This window comes from Falco rusticolus, chromosome Z (genome assembly GCF_015220075.1).
Source record: "Falco rusticolus isolate bFalRus1 chromosome Z, bFalRus1.pri, whole genome shotgun sequence".
NCBI classification, from domain to species: Eukaryota; Metazoa; Chordata; class Aves; order Falconiformes; family Falconidae; genus Falco; species Falco rusticolus.
The window spans coordinates 65,877,854-65,885,614 of record NC_051210.1 but is presented as its reverse complement, the minus strand read 5'-3'; positions in this window follow the sequence as shown (position 1 = coordinate 65,885,614).

Here is a 7,761-nt window from a genome sequence, read left to right as displayed (position 1 = left end):
CCGCAGCGGCCCTGCGCGCGCGAGGGGAGGGAGGGGAGGGGCGGGGTGGGGAGGGGCGGGGGGCGGGGGGAGGGGCGCGCGGCACCGGCGGGGCGCGCGGCGCGGGGCGGGGCGGGGCGGGGCGGCCGCCACACAGCCAACCCCAGCCCGGCGCCCGCAGCGCCCGAGCGCTGGCCAGCAGCGCGAGGCCCCGCCCCGCCCCGCGCGACGCCGCTGTCAGCTGATGGCACACGTGGGGCGCGGCCCGGGCGCTCTTAAAGGCGCACGCGGCGGCTGGTGTCTGGTCGCGCCCGGCGCGGCCCGCCCGTGGGGTGAGGGGTAGTACGGCCGGCAGAGCCCGTGAGGCGCGGCCTGAGGGCCCTGCGTGCTGCCGGGCCCTGCTGAGCTCGGTAGCTGGCGGCGCGCCCAGGGGGAGCGGGGCGCCTTGCAAATACCAGCTGGATGCTGGCGGGGCCCCGCGACGGGAGCTCTGCTATTAACCTCAGCAGAAGCAGGCGCCCGTTGGACGGGACCGACATAGCTAAATCCCATTCAGCAGAACCTCTGAATAAACTTTTTTCTGAGAAACTTGATGTAGGAAGGTAAGAGGTTTATCTTCTGTATCTTTTAGCGTAATCCCCCCAGCCACCTGTGAAAGCAGCACTTGTGTCTTGTAGTGTGAGCTGTACATCTGGCCCCTGGGCTTTTCCACAAATTCACAGCTTTAGTGGTAGCACCTGCCTTGCTGGAGAAAATGGAAGGAAACTTCTCAGTGTGACTGTGGGGTGGGAAGTCTTAGAAAAGCAGTATCAAGTGAGATAACTTTAAAAAAGAAACCAACCCACAATGTAATAAAATTAATTATAAAAGCAGGTAAGGAGCAAAGAGGAAAGGAGGAGTAAATGAGGGTTCAGGAGCAAAAGAGAACGTGTATTTATAAGGATGTTAGTAAGCAGTTGGCCTAGATCTAGTAAACTGCTGGCAGGCAAGGGTGATGGCAATTGCTGCTCTGATTTTTGTAATAAGTTAAGGCCTCTTGCAAACAGGCTCAGTTAATGACATCAGTCAGCATCAAAAGCTGTTGGTAAGGTGTTCCCCCCCATTCGCCTAAGGAGAAGGTGGTTCCTGTCAATGGATAATTCATTTTCCTCATGTCTGGTCTAGAATAAAAAACATGCTTCCTTTCAACCTCCTTACTTTGGAAATCAATGTCATACAGTTGTATAGCTAGTTAGATTTAATTTAGATGAGTACAAATGAACTTGTTTACTTCAAATCACTAAGAAATGCGCTAAATTTACTGTTTTAATAGCTAGGTGGTGGAAGGAGGAATGCAGGCTTGGCCCTTCCTGCTATTCAGTATTCTGTTTTCTGTATAGGCACAGCCATTGTTGGCAACTTTCTCCTGATCACGAGATGCCCTTTTGACAGTGGGAACTACAGGGTGAACAGAGGTGGCTAAAGTACACATCTCAATAATGTAACAAAGGGGCTGCAAAAAACCTCTTGATTTCATTGTTCATCTGACATTGCATGCTGTTTTTAACATCTTGCAGTGCTTTTCCCCTTAACCCTTACAACTTTATTTCTTTTGGGTTTGTTTTTTTTTTTTTAACAGCAGTAATACATCACTTTTGAGACACTGCCTTTAGACACTTTCAACGAAGGGTAACTGCAATAGAATGTAAAGGACAGCATCAAGAACAAGCAGAGATTTCAGAAGTATTTCCTATAAGAGTAATGGGGAACAACTGGGAATTATTTATTCTAGAGCTGATTGGAGGGAAAATAGAATCCATATGTAAAGAGTTGCTGCTGAAAGGATGTTCTGATAGAAAAAAAAAATTATTGGCTTGTATTGCAGCAAGGGGGATTTAGGTCAGTCACTGGAGAACGCTTTAATGGGAAGGATAATCAGGCACAGACAGACATCATGACCAAACGCAGTAGAATTTCTGAGAGTGGTCCTGACATGTAAACATTTCTCAGGTGCAGTTTAGTTGACAGTCTTCTAGTTCATTTTCTCCAGATCTTAGTGTTAAGTTTTATATGAATCTGATTTTGAAGATGCAATGTGTTTGTACATGCAAAGAAAAATACTTATTCCCAAATGACTATTTTACACATGCAGGTTTTTTTCTAGCCTATAAACAAGTCCTCATGAGCTGAACAGAACACCGCTTAACAAAATCAGAAAAGTTCTCATGTATGCACTGCAAATCCCACAGACTTGATCAAGAGAGAAACAAAGCCTAAGCTTATATATTAGTTGTTCTTTAAACATACAAGTCTTCTGGCCACTCTGTAGCCTTACGGTGCATTCATTTTATGGCATGAAGTGAGGATTAACACTGAACAATAGCAGAACATAAGCAGAATACAAGTCCTATAGCACATGCCTTCTAACCCACATAGCAGTTGTTGTGTTGCTGAGATTTTTCTAGCAAGTCCTTTAGGATTTCTTTCATTTAAAAAGAAGCTCAATTTTATATCGGAATGTATTCCTAATGCAGTTTTAGCTATCTTCATAAAGACACTTAGCAGGAACTAACATGGCGAGATGGAAGGGAGAAGATCAAAGTATTTTAATGGGGCAAAACTTCATGTGATGGCTATTGGGTAATAACTCTGGTTCCAAAAACTGAACTGAGCTTCCTCACAGAAACAAAAACTTATCTTCAGTTAAGTTCTGTTGGAAAAATTATTTCTGTAAAAGTTGCGTGAAAAATAATCAATCTTGGACTCAGACTTTGATCCTGAAAAGTGTTGAGCACAACATTCAATCATCCGTCATTTAAGTCAGTGCAATGTGATTGCTACCTACCAAATTCAAAGTTTTGTAGCAGCAGCAGTCAACAAACTCTGAAGGTGGAATTGACATGAGTAGTAGACATCAGCACACTAGTAGATATTGGCGAAATGGGAATTTAAGATGTAGATACCAATCACTATACCAATTTCCAAACATATCTGAGTGGAATTAGTAGGGTGTTGTCAGAACTATGTAGTCAGCTGTACAAAAATGTAAGTGGTCCAGCAGGCATTCTCTTGGAAGACAAATTGAGGGACCGGCATACTTTAGTATACCTTTCAGTCATGCCACTTTAATTTTGGGTCTCACTAGTGAAATGTATTCTGGCAAAGGCAATACTTACATAGAAGTCCTGCAGGAAGCAGTGTTACTCATTCAGAAGCAGTGCATAGGAGCAGTATGGCAGATGTTTCTCACATTATGGATTGAATAACCTTAACACTGGATGTTTTATAAAAGGTGACCTAAAGCAAAGAGACCTTGCAGTGTATCAGTGACTGAAACAACCTAAACCACTTTACCACATCAGAATAGTTTCATTAAGAGAACAAAGTGCATGCTGTGTTTGTTCTTCTGTTGCTCCCTGCATCCCACCCAATTGCCTTACTTATTAATAACCTTAGATGAAGGATAACTGACCTTTGTTTATTAGCAAGAAGGTGGTTGTACTGATCTTCAGGTTTTACTAATACAAGGTGCCTGGATAGCTCTAAGAAGCTTAATTGTAAAAAAAAAATTACTAGCCTTCTAATTAAAGTTGAGAAATGGAGATAAAACATTCAATATCTCTGAAAGTACTGAAAGAGACTACCTTATTTGTACTGCGTTATGTTCCAACATTACTCTTCCGTGGTATAAGGTTGTTGCAGAGAGCATACACAGACTCTCATCTTGGCAAGTCATAGCATAGTTAGCAGCAGGAAAGGAAAATATTGCCATGTGTGCCTTCATGTTAATACCATATATTTACTCTGGAGTAATAAAATCTGTAGAGAAAAGCCTCATATAAAAAGATGCACCTTTTTGACTCAGGATACTTGTACAGTAAGGTAAATGCTCCAAGTGCTATAAAATCCCTTTATTTGGCATGGCTAGAAATTTAGAATTGGATGCCTAAAAAGATAAAAGTTGTGGCTAGTTCAAAAAGACAAATGATGTGATAAAGCAGTCTCAGACTTCACCGGCAGAACAGACGAAAAGCTGGAGATAAGTAAGGCTAGTTAGAGGAGGCCTGATACTCAACTGGAAAACTGATAGAAAAAATATTTGCAGAGTCTAATGGTAATAGATTTATAAATATAAATTTTAATAATAAATGTGTGGGGCCAATTGTGACCAAAAGTATTTCCTGGAAAGATCCAGAAGGGCATAAACATGGAAAAAGAATTGGACCTGGAGGTTAAAGAATGGCTTTTTCATAAGGAGAGTTTGAATATTGAATAGAGGCCAAGAGGAGTCAGCAGTTGTATTTGCAGCTCTCATTTCAGTGACTTGGAACCTGCTGTTAAACAAACTCCTGTAACTATTACTAGGGAGAGGGAGAAGCTGCTCTGAGTAAATAAAACTTGAAGCAATTTGCAACTCTCTATCTGATATATTGACATATGTCAACATGCACAGATACTACAGGCAAAGGTGAATGAGCGCTATGAGAGAAGCAAAACCTCTCAGTTAAGAATCTCTCCTTTCTCTGTGCCATAATGCCTTGCTACCTTCTGGCATGGTCACCATGTGTGCTATGGTTAGGTATTTTTCCTACAGAAGAACACGTGGCTATGAAAGCAAGCAGCAGATACTGAAAAGAATTTTTCACCTGTTCTCCCTTTTCTTGTTTCCTGAAATACTTAGGTGTCCTTTAGGTAAGCTTACTGGCAAAATAACAACAGGCAGTCTTTAAGTAAGTCTTTAGGTAAGCTTACTGGCAAAATAACAACAGGAAAGATGAATGTTAAAAAGTAGGTCAAAAGTAGAAACCAGTTTCTGACTGTAGTTATGCTGATATAAATCTAGTATACTTTTAATGAATAGTTAATTTAAAGCTATGAGATATTAATAAAGTAATTTGTATTATTACAGTTGATTTCATGCAGGTTATTTACTTGTCCGTGTGCATCAAAAATGTTAACCATTGATAAAGTAATGCAAGAAGATTTGCATGACGAAATTTGAATAGATTAGTCAATAGATTATATTGCTGAGCAGACTGGGAATTACGTATGATATTTTTTTCATTTTTGTGTCACCACAGCCCAAGTTGGTAGTGCTGTGAACTCATTTTTCATTTCACGACTCTTCATGACCTTCCATTGAAACAGTCACACAGCAACAAAAGCAACAGTTAAAGAGTCCTAGTCTTGCCTAAACTGGCAGCCTCGTTTGAGCTACTGGCAGATTTTGAGGACTAAATGATCACAGATTGGGAATCTCCTTGGTAGTCGAAGTTCTGTTTTTAAGAAACTGGAATTTGGAAGCTCTAGATTAAGGGCTTTAGGATTTCTTCTCATACCACTTATCAAGCAAAGAAAAGTCAAACACTTTGGTTTCTTTATTCTGAAATGTAGAAAACAGTGTTATCCTATGGCAGAGTGTTGTGGAGATTTTTAAAAAGGATTCACAGTTGTGATCTGGTTTAACCCTCTGCTGCTGGGAGCACTGTGCAAATACGTTCAGGGAATGGATTAAAAGTTGTACCTTGAAGTCCCTGCTGAGAATCAATGAGGAGATTGACAACACTAAGAAATCTAGTCCAGTTCTACATAATGTCTAGCTTTCTGGGATGAGCTGAACCTTTGGATTTTTGTGTGGTACATTTTATGAGGTTTACAATACATTTGTTTCTAGTATGAATATTGTTTGCAGAGTATTCAAATATTTATCTCTCATGTTCAGATTGTTTTGCCTTTTTACTGAATAAATAAATAGAAGGAATACAGTTACACTGTGGTCTTTGCTCTAGTGTTAATGTGTAAATACATGTTTTCGTCTGTAGCCTTTTCCTTTGTTTGTGACCACATGATGAGAACTCTGTTAAGCCAGAATTACACTTGTGTTCAAAACTTATCCCCAGAAGCATCAGAGAGAGACTATTCTCTTTCAAACTATAAAATGGGCTGGATTTGGATCCTGGTCTTAAAGCCTTACACTTTCCCATTAGGTCTTAGAAAATGCCTCTTATTTCCAGAACTTCTCAAATCATAGTCTGGTGAAGGTGTGAAAAAAATGCCGTTGCATTAGTAAAAGACAATACATATTATGACCTGTGTAATACCTCTGTTGTGTCTGAAGATGAACAATGCCTATCCCATAGGTCTGCCTGTCCAAGTGGTGCCTCAAGTAAAGCTGTGCAGGGACCTGGAACATGGGTCTGACTATTGCTAGCATCAGTGCTCTTCACTCTGAAAGAGCAAGATTCAATAATGGCACATACGGATTGGTGAGAGGAAATACGAAGTTTCAAAGCAAATGAAAGAACAGATGATTCTGAAACAAAATAATTTGCAGTATGCTTATGATCTTGTGTTTCATATTTCTATTCAACATGTTAAACCATCCTATATACTTCAGCTTTGTGTCTTCCTTAACAGTCACATCTTCCGAAGAAGTCTGTGTGACTACCAACCTGTACAAACCGAGCTTTGCCTGCAGTCTAAATATAGCACAGATTATAATATGCTCAGCAAAGCATTGCAGCTACCAGTGAAAATGACCATTTCATCTCTCACTGGAAATAACAGCACATACAAAGTCTCAGTGGCTGATGTTTTCCTGTGTTTTAACTTACTTTGTTTCCGAATCTAAAATGCCTTGTAGCAAAAAGGGTAAAATAAGTGCTCAAAATGAGAAAGAAATTATTTGTTGGTATGGCTATACCTTTATGCCAGAAATGAAACTAGGTTTTAGCCTCATCTAGGTAGTACACTAAGAGAAAGGACAAAGTAGTAACACATGCCTTAGAGTTTGAACTCTAGTTACCAGTTCACACAAAAGTAATTATTTTACTTTTATTCATGTTAGTTAATTTAGCTATGCAGGCGTGTGAACACAAGTTAATTAAACCTGCATTTTGCTATGTAGCATAACCTTAGGAACCCTTTTTTCTTGAAAGCGCATCCTAAATTCCTGCTGATTAAAATGTGCTTAAGTGCTTCACTGCATATTCCTGATGAATTAAAGTAACATGATAAAGGACACATATCAACAATCAACTGAAACAGGATTAAAAAGCCGTGTCAGAGTGTAAGAGTCTGGAAGCAAAACCTGAGGTATAGATATCAATTCCTCAAGAAATCATAGCAAGCCTTGAACAACACCAGTCCAGACGAAGAATCTATTTACCAGGATTGATTCAGCCACTTTTTGAAGACAAGAAATAGGGAAAAGTTTGTATCAACTGTAGATCATTTTAAAGGATTCACATTCAGTTGAAAAGCAGAAAATATGGGCCAGTGTACTAATTCTTGAGGAAAAAAACAGATGTTTTAAGTAAGGAGATACTGTAAACTGAAACCAACAAGGTGCTTATGAAGTTGTAGAGAAAAATCATCTCTGCCTAAAGGATTTGTTCCCACTTTTAACTGTTCCTGAGGCATTTTAAGATGTTTTTGTGGGTAGTTCTATACATCTGAGGTAATAAAAGCTTGAAGCAATGATAAGCCAGAAGAATCCAGGTAAATTGACTTCATCTGCCCCCACTAAGGACAGCAGATACATTTCTAAGCTGGAAACTGAAGAAAACTGGAAAAAAATCGAAGAAGAAAAGCAAATGTGTGTAACAAAGTGGTGTTTCTCTTTCAGCTCCACTAATCTCTCTGTACTGGGTGGGGCTATTAAGTAAATAACTTGGAGTTTTTGAATCCCTCAGCTGTCTCCTTGGTTTCCAAAAGCAACTCAGATACACAAATCTAAATGGCATCTGTGCTGTAGGAATAATATGAACTGAAGGTAATCCAAATGTTTTTGAAGCACCATGC